This window comes from Tamandua tetradactyla, chromosome 3, assembly GCF_023851605.1.
Source record: "Tamandua tetradactyla isolate mTamTet1 chromosome 3, mTamTet1.pri, whole genome shotgun sequence".
Taxonomy (NCBI): domain Eukaryota; kingdom Metazoa; phylum Chordata; class Mammalia; order Pilosa; family Myrmecophagidae; genus Tamandua; species Tamandua tetradactyla.
Genome location: NC_135329.1, coordinates 24,740,177 through 24,761,214, shown reverse-complemented (window position 1 = coordinate 24,761,214; position 21,038 = coordinate 24,740,177). Strand labels below are relative to the sequence as shown.

The 21,038-nt window shown below is 38.9% G+C and overlaps 1 long non-coding RNA gene across 2 annotated transcripts; it reads left to right on the top strand.

The window, feature by feature from the left end:
• Positions 1-256: 256 nt before the first annotated feature.
• Positions 257-19,476, top strand: LOC143675995 (uncharacterized). 2 transcript variants are annotated; one of them, XR_013171746.1, is made up of 4 exons: positions 257-572; positions 6,242-6,644; positions 10,523-10,564; positions 19,196-19,476. It is a non-coding gene; the product is annotated as an uncharacterized LOC143675995 (long non-coding RNA). The 2 variants fall into 2 exon arrangements; XR_013171747.1 differs by lacking the exon at positions 19,196-19,476 and adding an exon at positions 14,501-14,558.
• Positions 19,477-21,038: the final 1,562 nt, after the last annotated feature.

The following is a 21,038-nucleotide window of genomic DNA, read 5'->3' as shown; positions in this document are numbered from 1 at the left end:
GAAGGCCCCTGTATTTTTGTTGGATTTATCTCCCATCCTCTGACACGCAAATGCTTTACCAGTAAATCTAGAGTAGTTGCTACTTCTTGCTCACTAGGTCCAGTCAACATGATATCATCAATATAATGGACCATTGTGATGTCTTGTGGGAGGCAGAAACGATCAAGGTCTCTGCGAACAAGATTATGACATAGGGCTGGAGAGTTGATATACCCCTGAGGTAGGACAGTGAAAGTATATTTCTGACCTTGCCAACTGAAAGCAAACTGTTTCTGGTGGTCCTTACTAATAGCTATTGAGAAAAAAGCATTTGCCAGATCAATAGCTGCACACCAGGTACCAGGGGATGTACTGATTTGCTCAAGCAATGAGACTACATCTGGAACAGCAGCTGCAATTGGAGTTACCACCTGGTTGAGCTTACGATAATCTACTGTCATTCTCCAAGACCCATCTGTTTTCTGCACAGGCCAAATAGGAGAGTTGAACGGGGATGTGGTGGGAATCACCACCCCTGCATCTTTCAAGTCCTTAAGAGTGGCAGTAATCTCTGCAATCCCTCCAGGAATACGGTATTGCTTCTGATTTACTATTTTGCTTGGTAGGGGCAGTTATAGTGGCTTCCACTTGGCCTTTCCCACCATAATAGCCCTCACTGCACAAGTTAGAGAGCCAATGTGGGGATTCTGCCAGTTGCTCAGTACGTCTATGCCAATTATACATTCCGGAACTGGGGAAATAACTACAGGATGTGTCCGGCGGCCCACTGGACCCACTGTGAGACGAACCTGAGCTAAAACTCCATTGATCACCTGGCCTCCATAAGCCCCCACTCTGACTGGTGGTCCAGAGTGACGTGTTGGGTCCCCTGGAATTAATGTCACTTCTGAACCAGTGTCTAATAATCCCCAAAATATCTGATCATTTCCTTTTCCCCAAAGCACAGTTACCCTGGTAAAAGGTCATCGTTCTCCTTGGGGAAGACTTGGAGGAAGATTAACAGTATAAATTTGTGGCCATGTAACAGGTTTCTCCCCCAAAGGGACCTGGCCTCCCCTTCATTCAAGGGGCTCTGGGTCTGTAAACTGTTTCAAGTCTGGAAACTGATTAAGGGGCCGTGACTCTGTGTTTTTGTAATTCAGGTTAGACTTCTTCTGTTCACTTGACCTAGAACTCTTTTGTTAATACAGCTCCAACAAGAATTTAGTAGACTGCCCTTCTATTGTATTTCTAGGTACCCCATGATTTACTAGCCAATGCCACAAATCTCTGCGTGTCATATAATTTTGACACCTCCTTTGAGTTTGCTGTCTATTATAATAGCCACGTCTACCCTGTCTTTGGTGATTAAGTGCTGCCACCTGGCTTCTGCCAACTGGGAATCCTGTCATCCCCATTGTGTTTAAGGATTCCAGCTCAGTGACAGCAGTTCCCACAGTAATATCTGACCTTAGAGAAGTGCAACCACAGAGTTCTTTAGGGATAATGGTGCTAGTCTCACAAATTTATTTCTCACTGTTCTGGTAAAAGGTGCATCCTCTGGACATTCCTGGGGTGTAAGAGCAGGCTTTGCATGATAAATCCACTCTAACATCTCAATCTCTCTAAGCCTCTGTATCCCCTCATCTACATTATACCAGGGCAGTTCTGGCATTTCAACCTCAAGTAATGTTGGCCACCTTTTGATCCACGTTTCAACCAACCACCCAAACAAGCTGTTAACACCTTTTCTAACCCCTCGAGCTATAACATTGAATGCAGAATCTCTGCTTAGTGGGCCCATATCAATAAATTCAGCCTGAACCAGCCTTATATTCCTCCTACCATTATCCCACACTCTTAAAATCCATTGCCACACATATTCCCCTGATTTCTGTCTATATAAATTGGAAAACTCACACAGTTCTTTTGGAGTATAACGTACCTCCTCATGTGTGATACTTTGTACCTCACCTTTAGGGGCCTGTTGGGACTTTAATCTAGTTATAGGTCTGAAAGAAACAAGGGGTGGTGGGGGTGGGTCATGAAAAGAATTAGAAATATCTTCCAAGCTCTTTGCTTCAGGGCCTTCATTTGCAGTTTCATCTGGTGAAACAGGATTAATCACTCTAGGGCTAATCCCTTCAGGAGGAGGCTGGGTGGACAATTCCTCAAGGCAGGCTGGAGGTGGGGCAGCTATGTCCTCAGGGCAGACTATTACAAGGTTTTCTAGAGAAGACTCAGCATAGCCTAGGGTTTCAACCTCACCCCCAACATCATTATCAATCCATATGTCACCATCCCATTTTTCAGGGTCCCACTCCTTTCCAATCAATGCCCTCACTTTAATGGCAGACACCACGCAAGACTGAGATTTCAGTTTATGTTGTAAAGTTGCTACTCTAACAATAAGATTCTGAGTCTGATTTTCAGAGATCTCAAGTCTACGGCTACAGGAAATAAGATTTTCCTTCAGGATACTCATAGAAACGTCTACATCTTTCACACGGTGCTTAAGCTTCTCGTTTGAAGCCTTAAGCCCATCCCTCCCACCCCTTAATGTAGCCAGTGTATCTAACAACAACCAACCAACATCTCTATAACTCTTATTTCTATAAAACTCTGTAAAGGTGTCAAAAACATTATCCCCCAGAGTCTGGCTTCGTACAAGCGAAGCATTAGGAGAATCGAATGATGATATTTTGACTATCTCCTATGCCAACTCACTCCATGGATTGGGAGTGCCATTCTGATTATGGGAATCAGAGTCCTTAGTGTCTCTGATTCCAGACAGAGTAGAAAACCATTCATAAAAACCCATTTTTAAGATTCTGTTCCTTAAGAACCACTCCCGGTACCAAGATGTATTAGTTAGGGTTCTCTAGATAAATAGAATCAACAGGGAACGCTTGCAAATATAAAATTTATAAAAGTGTCTCACGTGACCGCAGGAATGCAGAGTCCAAATCCACAGGGCAGGCTGTGAAGCCAACAACTCCAGTGGAGGGTCTGGATGAACTCCGCAGGAGAGGCTCACCAGCTGAAGCAGGAATGGGGCCTGTCTCCTCTGAGTCCTCCTTAAAAGGCTTCCCGTGATTAGATTCAGCATCAATAATTGTAGAAGACACACCCCTTTGGCTAATTACAAATGGAATCAGCTGTGGATGCAGCTGACGCGATCATGACCTAATCCTATGAAGTGTCCTCATTGCAACAGACAGGCCAGCACTTGCCCAATCAGATAAACAGCTACCACAATTTGGCCGAGTTGACAAATGTCCTTAACCATGACACTATCTCTGAGGTCACAAGGATAGTCTACTATCCTTTTAATTCCAGAAGTTTTATGGCTCTGGGTTTTATATTTTGGCGTTTAAGCACCTCCAACTTTTATGAATGGAGTGAGATAGAGATCAAAATTCATTTTTATATGAATATCCAATTGTTCTAATGCCAACCATTGAAATTTCTTTCCCTATTGAATTGACTTTGCACCTTTGCAACAAGCAATTGACAGTATGCATATGGTCCTACTTTGTACTCTTTTTTTCTGTCTTGATTACCTTAGCTTCACAGTAAGTCTTGAAATCACATAAAACAATACCTCTATTTTTTTTTCTTATTTTTCAAAATTGTTTCGGTTATTTTAAATATTTTGCACTTAAATTAGTTGCAAAAATGTAAAATAACTTTTAGATGAGCTTGGCTATTTTCTCAAAAACAGCATGTTGAAATTTTGATGGGGATTGCCTTGAATCTATCTATCAATTTAGGGAGAATGAATATCATAACAAAATCGTGGCTGCCAACCTGGAACATGATATTTCTCTCCAGTTATTTAGGTCTTCTTTAATTCTGTCTGCAATATTTTGTAGTTCTAATGTAGAGGTAAAATATGTATTAAATTTATAAATGTATTTTTATATATTTTATGGTTTTGATGTTATTGTAAGTAGAATGGATTTTTTAATTTATCCAATTACACATTGTTAGTATTTTTAAATAAAAGTGAGTTTTGAATATTAGCTTCATATCTTATGAACTTTCTAAATCACTTTTTTAGCTCTCACAGTTTATAAATTCTTTTGAATTTTTCACATTCACAATAAGCTTGTCTGTAAATAAAGATAGATCTGTTCTGATCTTTATGTATTTTATTTCTTTTCGTTGCCTTATTACACTGGCTAGAACCTCAAGTACAATGTTTAATAGAAGGGGTGAGATCAAATGTCACTTATCAAGTTTCATCCTCAAGTATAATGTTAAGTGCAGATTTTATGTAGACATATTTTAACAGATTAAAGGAATTCCCTTCTGTTCCAAGTCTGCAGAGACTTCTTATTATAAAATACTGTTGGATTTTCTCAAATGCTTTTTCTATACCTAGTAAGTTAATAGTATATTTTCATTTATTCTGACAATCTGATGCATTGTATTCCTAGGATAAAGCCCCTTAGTCATAATGTGATATCCTTTTTTATGTATTTCGGATTTGATTTGTTAATATTTTGTAAAGAATTTTTTACACCTATGTTTAGGAGAAATATTGGCCTATAATTTATTCTCCTACAATATCTTTGACAGATTTTGGTATTAGGGTAATGTTGGCCTCATAAAACGAGTTGGGAAGTGTTCCCTCCTCCCTTATTTTCTGGAAGACAAATAATTTAAATATTTAATAGAATTCAACTCACCGACTTCTATGTGTAAAATGAGGATATTACCTCTATTTTCTTCTTTTATCACATTTCAAAAATATATGTCATATTGAAAGTACCTGAAGTTCCCAAAATTAGAGATGGATATTAGAGATACCCATCAGCAACGCTAACAAAAAAATGGTAGCTCTGGGTTTATATACTGCTCCTTACTCAGCTGGATTCTATAGCCTACAAAATGGATTTCCTGAGTAAATGAGATTCTAGTAGATTTGTAAAGAAAAGAATCTCACATTAATTCTTTCCAAAGCTGATGCTAATTTGAGATTCAGATATGTGGTGGATTTGTACACATCTCTAGAAATATTCTGATTATAAAGGTAACTCATGTTAACTGCAAAAATCAGAAAATACAAAAAACTTTTAAAAGAAAATATAGATCATCCACAATCCTTTCATCCAGACAAAATCAAGCTTTGTTTTGTTTCTTACAATCTTCTTTTCAATGCATGTTATATATGTGTATGTAGTAGATGCATATATGTATATGTATCTATTCTTTTTAATGGGATCTTATGCATACATTTTGTATTATTAGGTGAAATAAGGAGTTTCTGACTGAACAGTCAGGCCCTCTGTCTGGCCTGTGCTGCTTTCTTTTCAGAGCCTGTAGCTCATTAGAGAAGACAGGTTTTTAGTGGCTCGAGAGTCCCTCTGGCCCAGCACCCAGCCTCCAGAGAGGCCTGCAGCTGAAACATTCCTCAAGGGCCTGTCCAGCATTTCCTAAACTGCTGGAAAACTGACAAGGACCTTTTGACTTTCAAATTCAGGACCTGTAAAATATTGCAGTAAATTTAGGTATCAGTATGTATAAGCTTCTCTCTTCTGGCCAATTATTGGACTCCCTGTGTGAACAAATCATTCTCAGCAGCACCTGGCATGGAGATGCTTGCCATTTATGCCATAATTACCTCCCTGCAAAAGTCAGCTTGAAATTGTATATTTCTAAAACTGCCATCGAAACGCAGTGTGATTCTGAGTCTATATACTGAAAAATTGCATTTTAGGACAAAACGACTACAGTGTCAACCAATAAGATGAATTGCTATGTGCAAATTTATTCAAGGTTATTATTTTATCTGTTCCCTTTGGTTAATATTTTCACAGACCTTCAAGCTCATGATTCTATTTTCACAGAACCTCAGGTTCCATATTTCCAATATTCCCCATTTTCAGTATGAAATCCCTATATTTTTTGGCAAAGAAATACTAGCTTTTTAATCATCAAGTAACCCCCCTCTCCAAAATAAAAATGTCTCCCTTGAATAGAACACAGTCCCCAAAACAATGAGGTAACAAGAGCTCCTTTCCAGGCAATATGAAGATAGGAGCAGTGTTAACAAAGAGAGGGAGGAGAGACAAGGAAAAAGGAAAGAAGAAATTGATTCCAAGTGAATTCAGCAAAAGAAAGCCATGTACAATTATGTTTGGCTCACAGACACGCATATAACTGCAGCTGGGGAAGGCTGCTCTCTAATCTCAACCTTCTCAGTCAGCTAGAAGCAACGAGCATTACTCAGAAAGTATTCTTTCTTTCTTTTTAGGAAATCCAGCTCCAAGGGACAATCCTGTGCTGTCTAAAGGAAGCTACCTATGAAGAAAAATGAGAACAATTAAGCCCTAAATCTGTACAAGAAACTTTAACAGCTGAGATTCTAAAACGAAAATGGAGATAATGCTAATGATTATGCTTTATAGCCTCAACATGCCTTGCATCTGGAAAGGTTCCAAAGCCTTCAGCATATTGCCACATTGATAGAAGGGGCCCCTGCTGAGATGCAGCTGCTTCTGGGGAAGAGCTGGCAACTGCAGAACAGCTGCATAGCAGTCCCCAGCAACATGCAGGGCAGGAAGTCAAGAGAGACTGCCTGCAAGGGCATCCCTTCAACCTGGAGCCTCCCTTCTTGCTCCAAATATTCAGCAAGACTGAGGCGCCACATTCGCCAAGTAACTGAAATCTAACAAAGCCAGAACCATCTGTAATCTTTAGGGAAGGAGATGGTCCGGACAGCCAAGCTTTCTAGTTAGCCAGAGATTTTTGACACATTTAAGCACAACTTTTGTTTAAACATTACAGATGAAAACTTTTCTAAAACTTAATTCTTGATTCTCTGACTTTCTAAATTCAAATTAAGTATATATTCCCAGGGTTACACCTTCAATTCATCCATCAACATGAAAAGACTTATGGTGAAGGGCATTTTTTTACAAAGAGATATGCAGAAAGTATTTCTCCCCACCCCCCCACCCCCACACACAGGCTTAAGGAGAGGAAATGATGGGAGGCAGAGAGGGAGAGAGAGAACACTATAACAAACATCAGCAAACTACATTACTAGTTCTATCCCTTCCATTAACTTGCAGTGTCACCTTGAATAATGGGTCTCAATTTTCTTGTAAAAAAAGAGAGTCGCTAAATATTCTTTAGGTTGTAATCAAATTTTAATCATGGTAATTCATTAAGAACTATAATATACCAAATTTCTTCCTTCTCTCCCCTTCCCTTCTCTCTCCCTCCCTCCCCTTTCAGGGCTTGAAGCTGTGCCCTCTAGAATCCCTCTTGTTTGGGATAATTTTTCTTCCAATCCTAATCTGCCATCAGGCTGGAAAATCTAAACATCATTATGAATAACGATACATCTAAACATCAAATCAGTTTTTGCAAACTAAGGGTCTGCAAGGGCAAGTCAGAGAGCACAAATAAAGCAAGTCAGTCTGAGAGACTGAATGCAAAAGTATATAGCAATGGCATTGGTATTAACCAAAAGTAGTGGGGACAGTGACAAACTGGAGAGCAAACACTGTCTGAGGCAGGCAGCTCTGACTCAGCACCAGCAGGATATGCCCCATGAGAATGCAAATTTGTAGAGAAGCTAGAAATCCAGGATTTTTAAATGTTGGTAACTGTTTCATCAAAAAAAAAAAAAAAAAAAAAGCACAGAATGCAGGCCAAAAAAAATAAGCCTAGGAGCCAGAATCTGTTCATGAGCAACCAGGTTAAAAGTATCGCCCACTCCCTACTCAGTGTCTCTCTTATAACCTCATTTTCATCTTGTTAATTCTTACACACCCTTCAGATCTCATTTAAACTCTATCCTCTGACTCCACAGTTTTTATTACCTTGGACTTTCCTTGTAGTACTATAATTTCCTATTTCTAATTTCCTACTTACTTACCTGAAATCCCCCCACCCCAGGCAGTAAGCACTATGAAGAAGACAGGCATCTACTTTTCTTATTCACCACCATATGCTCCTCTCTTGGAAGTTCCTGGCACATTATAGATGCTCAATAAATATGTGTAAAGTCAAAGAATTCACCAATCCTTGGCTTGCTCTCTAGTCTCAATCCTGAGTTCCCTATGTACATTTCCTCAACTCCATTGGCTACTTCACCCAGATAGGCTTTCAGTAGCCAAAACTTACCACATTTGTGATGGTTTGCAAAATATATTCACAATTCTCCCTTCAAGAGGTGGCCCATAATTCCCCTCCCCTTGAGTTTGGGATGGATTTAGTGACTCACTTCTAATAGTTAAAATACAGAAAAAGTGATGGAATGTCACTTCCAAGATAAGTTATAAAGACTATGGTTTCAGATTGGTTTCAGTTTCTCTCCCTCCCTCCCTCCCTCTCTCTACTCTCTCATCTGTTCCTCTTTCTCTCTTTTTCCCTCATATCACTCACCCTGAGGGGAGACATGTTGTTAGCAGCCCTTGCAGAAGCCCATGTTGTGAGAAACTGAGGCCTCTTGCCAACAGCCACATGAGCAAGCTTGGGAATGGATCTTCTAGTCCCATTCACATCTTTTGACAATAACAGACCCTGCTAATAGTTCCACTGAAACCTCATGAGATACCGAGCCAGAACCACCAAGCTAAGCCACTGATTCCTGTCCCTAAGAAACAATGTGATACGTTTGTTGTCTCAAGCCACTTGACTTGGGGATAATTTGTAATTTGTTATGCATCAAGAAATAACAAATAAGATATCCCAAAACTGAAACTTTTATTATCCTCCCTCCCCCATCTCTAAAGTTAATCCTTCTCTGAAGTTTCCTAGTTTCTGATTCTACTAACAGCTTGATCCTTTCAAGCCGCCAAGGCTTACAAACTCAGGGTCCTCTTTGAATATCCTCCCCTGCTCCCTTCTACCCCACATTTAATGAATTATTAAACCCTGTCTGTATTACTTCTCGAATATACTTTGCTCACTCCTTTCTCTCCATTATCTTTGCCATTTCCCTATTTTAAGCCCTCCTTACTCCTTTCCTGGACTTCTTAACTTATTTATCTGGTCCAAATTTTCCTGCTCTGATACATCAGCCAGACTTCGAGGCTATGTTTTACTCAAACAGGTAATTCTCCTAATCAAGAAATTTACGAGTTTTCCATTGTCAATGGAATAAACTCCAAATATCTTAGAATGATACTGTCTGGTCTGAATTATCTTTCTAGCTTCACTCTTTATAGTTTTTCATATCTTCTAAGCTTATAGAGCAAACACTTCTAGGAATAATATTATAGCCTTGTGGCATTTGTTCCAATTATCTAGCACAGCTTTAAAAACTACACCCAGATCTTATTGACTTAACCACTTTTGATTGATCACGATTTTATAGGTTAGGCACCTGGGAAAGGTTCAATTGAGTAGTTTGTTTCTGATCTATGGGGCATCAATTGGGGCTGGAAGATCCACTTTCCAGTTGTCTTCTTCACTTACACATCTGCTAACTTGGTGTTCCTTGGTCTTTCTCTCTCTCTTCACATGGCATTTCACCTTCCCTGATTGCTCCACATGATGTGGGCTTCTCATAGCATGATGGGCTCGAAATAATCAAACCTTATATGGTATCTAGTTTCAAAGAGGGAGTTCTCCAAGGATGAAAGTTCCAATGGACTCAGGTAGAAGCTTCAAGTCTTTTTAATGATATACTCTTGGAAAACATGCAGCATCACTTATGCCACATTCTGTTGGCCAAGAATGAGTTTCAGCACCAATCTGGATTCAAGAAGAGAAGCCACTATGGGAATGTGATTATGGGGAGGGCTGGTTCTTTAGAGGGTCTTCTTTGAAGACTAACTATCCCAAAATTCTTTACAACTGGGAATAGCCTTAAAATAAGTTAAAGTTATTGGAAAGTATGTTCTAGGAAGAAAGACAATGGACAATTATTAATAGGCACATAAACCTTTCTTTTCCTGAGAACACAGGAACAAGAAATGGTAGAAATGCATACACATACAAAGTACCTCTTATTTACACTAAAGGGCAGGAAAGAACAAGAAATGGAACTGGGATTTAGGGAAACAAATTGGGACAGAAATGTAGATAATTCATTCAAGGTGCACACCTAACCCACCCTAGCCCCAAACCACCTCTACTATCCAAAATTTCACTTTGGATAATAACCCCTCAAACCCAATCCACATATACTCCTGAAAAAAATGGGCCAAATTCTTTCTACCTATTTCTAATCCATGTCTAACTATTCTTTAATATTCCAATGAGTCCCTTCTGATCCATCAAGTCTTCCATGAACATCCCAGCACTATGATTCTTTTCTTTTCTGGAGTGCATACCATCCCTGTTCCTTTTTCACACCAGGCTATAAATTGTTTAGCAGTGTTGTCTTGTGTTTTAATGGGGTCAGAATAAGAGAGCTGTCACAGCAATGAGTTATTTTTATTTTTATTTTTTTTACATGGGCAGGCACTGGGAATCGAACCCAGGGCCTCTGGCATCACGGGCAAGCATTCCTGCCTGCTGAGCCACGGTGGCCCGCCCAGCCATGAGTTATTATTGATGCCTGTTCTTTTATTTTCAGATAAGACATGAAGGCTGCAGGAGGCTGAGTGACTTGAGCAAGGTAATACCATCAGCAAAGGGTAGAGGTGATGGCCAAACTCCTTTCTAATGCTCTTTCTCCCAACATGTGCATCAGTCTTGTCTCTCTAAGGAGAGTAAGCAACTCTTCAAGTCAAAACATACTTTCTCTTTTAGCATTTTATATGCTACCTAGCTAGGTCAACAGTAATAGTTCAATATGTAGTGTACTTTGTGATTTTTCCTTTAGTCTAGCTATAAAATTGGTTAAGGAGGATGATGCTGGAGTTAAATCATGTTTTTAGCATTCTCCATGATGGTTAAGGGAGAATAAGGATCACTGAGAATTGAATAAAATAGACTCTAAACAGCAAAAGAGTTTGTGACAGACCAACACATAAGAGGAAGGGTCTGTTGCAGGTATAGGGAAAGCAGTTGTCCCTCTGTGGAGACCATAATGGTGGCAATTCCACCAGACACCAAAATATGACTGTACCAAGAAGACTAATAGTTCAATGATACAGATCCTAGGGAACAATGTACAAGCACACATGGAGAATTAGCAGAAGTACTTGGGGATTATTTGGGGCAGGAGCTAGTTTCCTGCACAAATATCATGGATGCTTGTTTTATTATAATTTGAATTATGAAAGATGCAGCTTATGCTCAGATGTGGTTACATAACCATGATTCAGCTTATCCCTCTTTGACTATTGGTAGTGAAAATTGCTTTCAAATCATTTATTCATTTCATTAGTTCTGCTGGTTGGCTTGTGCCACTGATATAGGAGGACCAATTGTTTAGAGCCAGTACCTTTCTGACTGGTCAGTTGCCTGTTTCTACATATTTTGAACATGATCCTTCTTTAAGATTCTTATCAGTTATGCCTGTGTTATGGCTACTTGTGTTCTTTGCTTATCCTATGAGATTAAGAGAGTAAGACAGCACAGCATCTCCCATGGCACCTTTCAGATTGAGGAATTATCAATAAACTTTTGTTTGGTTGAGGCACTACAGTGTCTACCATAGAAGGACTTGGGTTCAAATCCTGGCTCTGACATACAGCACCGTGTGACTGAGCTAACTATGTAACCTCTATTAGTATTAGTCTTCTCTTCTGAAACATGAGGTAACAATGCATCTTTCATAAATGTTTTTATGCAATGTAAATGCAAAAATGCATGCTAGATAGAACCCAGTAAATAAATTAAGCAATTATTGTTTTGAACATGCTATCTATTCACAATGAGCAAGCTCCATTCTGTCCCTCCAAAGGTAGGCATAATCCTCTTTTTTAAAGACCAAGCACATTCCTGGCTCTCTAACACCATTGTTCAGAAATGGCAACCATTATAAATTTAAAAATCACATCAGTATTAATTCTTCAGCTAGGCACCCTATGAAAGATACACTTCATGGTCCTGACATAAGTCCACCACTATCATGTAATGAAAGAAAACCACTCAAAATATGTTTCCTACATGAGCCCACAGGTTGGTTGAAATCTTTCATGGGCTGTGTTAGCAAGACAAATTCTGGACTTCCTGCCAAGAAGGAGATCAAGGAACTGAGTCAAAGGAGGGACCTGTTTGATTCCCCCATGTCCTGTGCCAACTTTTCCTGGTTCCAGCAATTCAGACAGGGGAGTCTTGAGAAGTCTAACTTTCTACCTCCTCTATTCATGGATTTTTTTTTTCTTCTCCCCATCACACCAAAAGTCCATGAGCAAGCTGGAGCAAATTAACCTCCTCCTTAGGATTTTAGAGATTGAAAATGGAAAGCAGTTCCAGTTAGTTTAGTTTCTCCAATCCTGCTCTCCAATTGCAAACAGCTGACTTCTCCACGACGGGCACAGCACAACTCAGCAGTATAGGCCACAGGGCTCACCAGCAATGCTCTTCTTGGTGGCTTTGCATTCTTAACCACTGCAACCCTGTAATTTTCCAGATGACTTGAGGTTTTGAAAGCAAATGAAGCAGTGAAACTGCTTCAGCCGCTAAATTCTTCCTGGATTCATTTGGAAATGACAAAAAGCTGCCACGTAAGGTGAATTTGAGTTTTGCAAACACCTTCCTTTAGTTTTCCATATGAAGTCATTAGCTGATCCCAGTTTCCTTGGAGATCAAGATCATTGGTGCACTGAGTGTCACCACCATATGTAAAGCCCCTTTTTATTAGGCCATAACTGATAATACTATTATGCAGCATTTTCCCATTTACAGGGCACTTTCACAGACCTTAAACTCATATGATCATCACAACCTATCTGTCATGTAGGACAGGCATTATTATAGATGAGGATACTGAGGCTCAAGTCTTGCCCAGTATAATAGGACCAGTGTGAAACAGAGCTGAGACACAACTCATATTTTCAGATTTCATATGCTTTGGTCTTTCCAGTATAATATAGCTGCTCAGTGGTTCAGAATGAAACTCACATACCTATTCATGGTTGTGACAGTTTTATTTATAATTCTTAATTTGCTCATATATAACTACTTCCATCTTTCCCACTGGCCCTAATTTTGACAAATAGATACCTAGTATTTGTCCAAATTGATTTTTTTAAAGAAGATATTAAGTACAGTGCTCTTTAATCTTAGATATTTTCAGACCCTTTAGCAAGTCGAATAACACATAAGCCATAATCTTTCCTTTAAGCACGAGGCAGCCACAGACTAAAAATCCTTTTAGATGGGAAGGGAAATAGTTCCCTGTCTTATCAGAAATAATGCAAATATGGAAGGCAGCAGACCAGGCAGCATCTAAAACTGACTACAGAAAGGGAATTGATGTGATTGTTTTAAGGAAAGCAAGTTTGTCTCTCCCAGAGGGACCAGACAAACAATGAGACTTCCCCATTATTTCAATAAGAACTGCTTTTCTCTGCCTTGAGTTGTCCCCTTTGAATCTGTTGGCCTAGTAGGCAACACTTGCCTAAAAAGAGCTACCACTCACTCCCTCTTCCTGCTTCTCCCTCCCCAGTTCCTGCATTGGTACATCTGAGGCCTGGGCAGAAGCCACAGGTATCTTTAGCAGGCCAGTTACCTATGAGCCCTGGGAAAGCCCAAATATATTAATAAGCAAATGAATCACAGCCAGAATGTGACTGAAGGTGACTCAAAGATGTTTTACCTCTCAAATAAATTAATAATCATAAGACAAATTTATTCCAATTTAAGAATTGCACAGAGATACCCAAATAGTCATAATAAGTAAAAAAGAATAAGCATAGTTCTCAACTATGGAACATTTACTGTTTGTCAAGCACTGTTTTATGTATCTTATCTCTAGCCCTCATAGGAATCCTGAGAAGGGGGAAAGTGCTTACCATTTTACAGATGAGGAAACTAAGGCCAGAGAGGTTAAATAACTGGCCCTAAGTAATACCTCTGATAACTGATAGAGCCCCAGTTCTTTCACCTGGGCATAACTTTGAGCATGGGAACAGGTTGACTGTGGCTACTGAGATGTTAGGTCTGGTTGGCCTGTTCCTTGGCCTGCAGCATGATGTGGCTGCCTGGGTTGTAAAGCAGGAGTATGGTAGGTGACTGGCCTAGTGACAATCCTGGATTCTCTTTTTATACATATGTGTAGCCATCAATCTTGTATGAGGAGGGTGAGGGGAGAAAGTGGAAATCCATCAGGATATATATACGGCTTTGTCTAAGTGAACCCATTTTTCCTTTCCAAATGATACATCCAGTAGCCCCTGTAGTCATAGCAAAATGAATAGTTCAAATGATAAGTTTACCCCTGAATGTGTCACAGACGACTATGAAAGGACATTCAATCCCCACAATAATTTTTCAGGCTTCTTTGGAAACATTTTTCCTCTGTGTATGTGAAACCAAGGTCATAAAAGTTCTGAGTGAATGGAGAAACTGAAATACAATCTGCAATTCACCATCTGGCATCTGCTTAATGATGAGGCTCGGAGTAAAAAAAGAAAAGTGGAATGTTAAATTTTTTTCCCAGATAAGCCAACTTGATAGAGAAGTCCTTAACATCTATGGCATGATGGCCATTCCATCCCCGCCCTACAGAGTAGAGAGGTGAGTAAAAGGACTTTGATTCGATCCCAACCCTAGCCCTGACCACCTGTCAGATATTGAACAAATCATAAACACTCATCTCAGCTTTGGTATGAATATAATGTAAGAGTTCATTAAATTTATTTCTTCCAGCATTAAAATTCCAACACTTATAAATACAACTGAAAGTCTTTTGGGCAAAAATTCTCATCTATTTATACAACTATTATCTCCTGACTAATCTTTGTCAAGGAGCTAGGGTCAATGAATCACTAGACTATGAACTAGTAGTCCATGTGGTTGGCTACTAGAGCATGTACAAAGGAAAATATATGTTTTTAGAAAGGATGTAGAGGACAGCTCAAGTGAAGGAGGACAGCAAGTAAGAATGGAGAGGTAGTAAACTCCAGTCATGGGAGGTAGCAGTACTGAACTCGTAAGAACCAGTGAGGATTATCTGATTAGAAAACACCCAAGTATAAAGCAAAGAAGTAATTGTGGGAATTTTTGAAATGTTGAACTGTTTCCTGTCCATGTCTCCCTTTAAGCAGTAGCCAGTTGTTTTCAAACATGAGATAAAACATTGCATATCATCTCTAGTAGATTTAAGGGCAGGACAAGGGGACAGGCAACAAAACAATTTCCAAAAAGTGACAAAACTGTGAAACTCTTCTTGTCGGATTTTACTAGGCAGTAGCCATAGAAAGGGCCACAGAGAAAATCCGAGTGGTCCTTTGGGTTTCTACTGCATTTTGCCCATATTTTATAGCATTCCTTACTCACTGTCTTCTCTAATACACAAAGGACTCCTTAATGGCAGGAACCATTTCTTATTTGTTTTTGTAACTTAATTGTTTCTGTATTTCTTATTTAGCACAGCGACCAGCATGTAATAGGCACTGAATAATGTTTGCTAAATGAATGAATTTTCAGAAGAACAGAATCTCAATGCCCTGCCTTATACTGACACTTCTGTGTGAAATCAATGAGTTCTTAATACGCTGATGACTGGAATTACTCAGATCATCCAGAATAGTTTCCTTTATTTCTTCAGATTGGAAATAGGGAACATGAATCAATCTATGGGAAACATCCCTCTTGGTGGCGGAGACCAAAAATTCATGTGACTCAACTGTGGCGATAAAAGGAGATCCTACAATGTTAAAGTCAGTTCTTTGTGGCCACTTCCTTTTTTCTTCCCAGATAACTATTTTAGGCTTTACATTCTATTCCAGGAACTCTACCACAACCTGTTGAATTGTTTGAAACCAAGTTGTGTTCTCAATACTAAAGCTCTCTTCCCCTTCTTGAAGGATGTTTGTGTGGGAGGCAGAAGGAGAAATCAGATATATCACTGGGAGGAAAAGCTATCCCTTATTCATGTGGACCAAGCACCACAAAGGCAGAGTTAAATTTAGGAAATACATTAATTTAATTTAATTTTAATTTATTTCTTTGCTGCTTGCAAATGAGAGATTTAGACTCAAAAATGTTACCAGAGAGGAAAAAAGTTCCCACTGGCACAACCCATTGTCAGAGTACATTCTCTGCTCCTCCAACTGTGTCTCCCTAAGCCCAACACTGAGCCTTTGCAGAACCTTGTACACAATCAAAACATGGAGGAAAACAATGCAGCTTAATTTACTGATTGACTCCAGGCTCAAGTTCTTGGGAATCAGGCCTGCTCTCAACCTCCGGAATGTGGTCCTGTTTAATGAGGCAAGGAAGTAGGCCTCAAATCAATAAAGTCAGCAAAATTAGTCTTCAGTTATTCCTACCTCTACTTTCTACTTCTCATCCTACCATTGGTAGAGTCTCTTTCCCCTGCTTCCTTCCACAACAATCAAAATCTGTGCTCAAATTCCATATTCAGTCTAAGTAATAAATGGCCAGTGACAGCATAAAATAATGGTTCTCAGTCTTTTGTGTGCCCTAGAATCATTAAGGGTGCTTGATTTTCAAACTGTATTTCCGGGTACCTGCCCCAGACATTCTGAGGCAGCAGGTCTGTATTGGGACCTAAGCACCCGTGTTTTCCACAGTTCCCTAAGTAATTCCATGAACTCCACCTAATATTTTGGACCTGGGAAATTAAAGCCTTCCCAGGTACTCCTAAGACCATGATTCCTCAGTCTAGGCAAACCCTACCTATTTCATACAATACTAAATGAGAGAAACTTTAGAAGGAACAGCCACCGAGTAAATATTACTGAAATTGTCAATTTTAACAGATCCTTGATCCAGAATTCTCCAGGTCAGATTCCATTTTAGACAGGTGAGATTCATTTTAAAAAGATTTTGGAGCACAGAAACCCCCATGGATGCAACCCTTCCTTACAAAAGGACATTAGGTGAACTTCAAAATTCTTGAAAATTCAAATCACCTACTGTGTGCCCAAATGCCAATCAGAACTGTCTCATACTTTCTCCCATTTAATCGTCACACCAACACTGCAATGGCAATTCTATAAAGCAGGTGGTGTCATTTACACTTTAGCAGATAAAGAAACTGAGATCCAGAAGGGTTAGCTGACTTGCCTAAAGCTATAGAGTTAAGAAGTGGTCTTTTAGACCAAAACTCCTGCCTTGAAGTCCACAATTTGTTTTATTAAATCACATAGTTGACTAATCACTTGCCCAAGCATAGCTTAAAGGCGATGACCTATGCACTAAATCATTGATAAAAATTTGAGTTGAAATTAGACTGCTAAATACTCAACAGACTAATTCCCAGAGATCATGTCTTATCTTCCAAAACTTGGTTCATCAGCACTGCTACTTTTTGCTTCCTTCCCTAAGATATGGGGATATGACCATCCTCACTACCACCCCTATATACTTTATTGATTCACTCCATACTCTACTTGCTATGCAAAGACTCTTTGGTTTTAAAAAAGATGGCAGAATCATTTATATGCAATAAGCCCACAAACACTCCTTCACCTATCCCTCAAGGAACATTGCAACAGAATCCTTCAAGGATAGTTCCCCCTCCTTTAACAGTAGAGGAAGTCACTTTAGCTTCTACCTGTATGAAAGAAAAGAACCAGGGAAGAGAAGACCACAAAATGTGGTTTTACCCTGAACCCCACACCTTCTAAAAATAGCACTGATCTCAAGCAATAAAAGTAAAGATAACATTTTCAAGGTCTGGGATAGGGAAACAAGCAAAAAATAGAATGTTTAATCAATGCAAACATTCATGGAATCTGAAACATCTGGGAGAGCAGGGGGTGAGGGGTGGGAAGCCGGAAAAGGGGGAGTGGGGGTTACAGACTTGACATTCTTATCCAGGGCTTATCTAAAGCAGGAGCTGAATAACCTGCTCTTAACTGCCCCCAGCAAGCCCATGTGGTAGCTCTGAATTTTTGTTGCTAAATACAGGGATATTGCTCCCTTTGAGAAAATCCAAGGCTTGATCATCTAACTTTACTAGATTCATGTAAATTAAAGACTAATTATTTACATATGTTTACAGCTGCCTGAGAATATATAACCCACAACTGTCCTAATGAGTGTAAAGTGAGGTTTCTTCTCTATTTGATCTGTATGTTGCTTCTTAGGAAAGCAACTACTATGTAAGATAAGGCCCCTCTGCACCCTGGAAGTTGAATCCAGGAATAAAGACTTCATTGAAAGGTAATGACAGGCCTGTAGAAATATCAGGGCTAACTAAACTGATACTACAACCTGCCATATTAGTTATTCTCTCCACCTCACCCCCCACTCCATTTTACATCCATCATTCCAGAAACAGTTTGATGGTGAATAAGACATATGATGAAATATGTAAGCTATCTTATGTGAATTGAGTGACGATAATTATTATGGCTCATAGTTTTCAACTGGCCATTCAACACAAACCTCGCCCCAATCCATCAAGGCATAAAGTAGTCAGAACCAACCCCTTGGAGAGCCACATTTCATTGCCAGATTTGGTACAGCAGATGCATCCTCCATGCTACTAGTGACTGTCTTGTTTTCTGCTCTTTCACTGGGCCCTAAGACATAGTAGATGATCAATAAATACATGCAACATAAATGTATGAAGAATTATTATTATCACTTTCCTTTCTCTTCTCCACCTTCACTACCTTATCTCAAGGATTCCACCTCAATCCTTGGAAGTGGGTACTAAAATCTCCATTCCAAAACAGAGGTTCTGAGAGTGCAAGTAACTTTTCAAGGGGCACTCACTAATAAGTCACAAAAATCAGATTTACAGACTGATTTACTAGTCAGACTTCTAGTATTACGCCACAATGTTTCTTTCATCGCACACGCTCTCTCTTTGACCTTTGCACATGAAGCTACTATCTGAAACTTTTATGTTTGGTTCTTCCATATCTAAGCCAAATCTTTTCTCAGGTTTAGGTCATCTTCATGATAAAGGAGAAGCAGCAATAACTGATCAGTTGCCATGTTTGCTCATGTCTGTTTCCTTCAATACCTAGAACAGTAAACAGTATCCTACACAGAATAAGTGTAACAAATATTCAGTAAATGAATAATAATATAGTAAATGAGAAGATGCCATTAATATGAAGACAAGGACAGAAGCACACAAAGGTTAGATTACTTCTCATCCCACATTTTGTCACCACCTTGCTGAGGGGTACTTCTACCTTTTTTTCCTCAGGTCATCACAGCCTCTGCTTGGAAGGAAACCTATTTCCTCTGATCACTTCTGCCTACTCAGCTAATGTGTTGCTACAGCCCCAAATTCTCTGCAGCAAACAGATACCTTTGACTGCTTGAGTTCACATCGTCTCTATCACAGTGTAGCTCCTGTGTTCTCTTTACTGCACTTATCTAAAAAAGAAGAGCCTGAGAATAGGGACCTTTGGGAAAGAAGATTAGTGCTTTCTTTTCCTTCACTTCGCTTCAGCCCTTTATGCTGTGAAAGAAATACATGGAAAATTAAAGAGCTGTGAATGATAGCTATGTAAATTAAATCTTATTTTCCTATTGTTCCCATTTTTAAAATGGATAACTCCTCTAAAAGTCTCATGTAAGGCTAAATTGACAACTTTTAGTGTGTAAGGGGTGAGAATTTTGCCAATCATATGGTATAAATATGTATTACACTTAATAGAGCTACTATGGCTTAAACTACAATTTCAGAGATATTAGTACTTTAATTCCTGTTCAGCAGTTAATCGTTTCTTTATTGAATTCCCAACAATTTTCAACTCTATCCTGACTCCAGATACCTGCAATTCATCCACTTTCCCAGATCCTAGTACTTGTTCCCATAGCATGAGGTTCCCTGATTCTACACTCCAAAGTCCCAGAATTCTGTTTCCTTCTTTCCCATCTGGATACTTATAATGCTTGATAGAGTTTCACTTGAGAACCATAGATTCACATTGTGTTTATGCCTTAAGTTTATATGAAATTAATAATTCACTACTTTAGCAATACAGTAAGACTGATATTTCCTTGAAATAAGGAATTCCTGCTGCAGTGTTCCTATTTTATTTTTATTTACATTTAAGTTTCTCTTTATGCTTAAAGGTGATCAAATATCTAGATTATTTTTCACACACCAATGCTTCAATTAAGACTCTACCAAAGCCTAATGTTTAGTTCCCAAGAAATTAACGCACATTCAACTTTACAAATAAGGAGCCCCAAATGTATTACTAAATACTCAGAGCACAAAATTATTTTATTAATACTATTAAAGGCTAAAATATGATTCAAGATAATAACATGATCACCACTTGGCCCAGGGCCGATCTTCCACAAATAAAAAGTAGACAGCTAAGATTAAAGTGAACCAAAAAGAATGTCCAATTCTGAATAATTCTTTTGATTTTAAATACTTGGCACTATACTAATAATTTTATATACATTATCTCTTTGAAACATCACAGCAACTTCATAAAGCCAGCACTAATTATTTGGATCATAGGGTGGCTATTGATCATATTGAAAGATACAGGGGAAAAAAAGGGGTCGCATTTAGTTACATAGCATTGGATTTTCCAGCAGGATAGTCAGGTTGAAATATTCCCATAGAAATATGAACTTAACCATTGATTAAATGAAAAAATAAGAAAAATTGCTCAGAAGAAGCCATTTTTGTCTGGGAGAAGCCAGTCAAAAAAAGGATACAAAAAGAGACTACATGTGTTATGTATATGAAGTTCAAGGACAAGTAAAACTGATCTATGGTTAAAAAAAAAAAATGTTTTTGTTTTTAAGTGGTTACTTCCAGGGGATGCCTGAGAAGGGGCATGTGGAGACGTTCAAGAATGTTGGACATATTTTGTATTTTGAAATGGGTGGTGAATATACAGGAGTTCACATGCATGGAAACCTATCAAGCTATATACTTAAGATTAGTACCCTTGACACACTTTATTGTATTTATGTGTTAAAGAAGGCCTAAAGTTCAAGTATAAGGAAACTGGTGATACAGATTTGAGTGTTGTTGGTATGGGAACTAGATGAGACTGCTCAGTTATAGAACACAC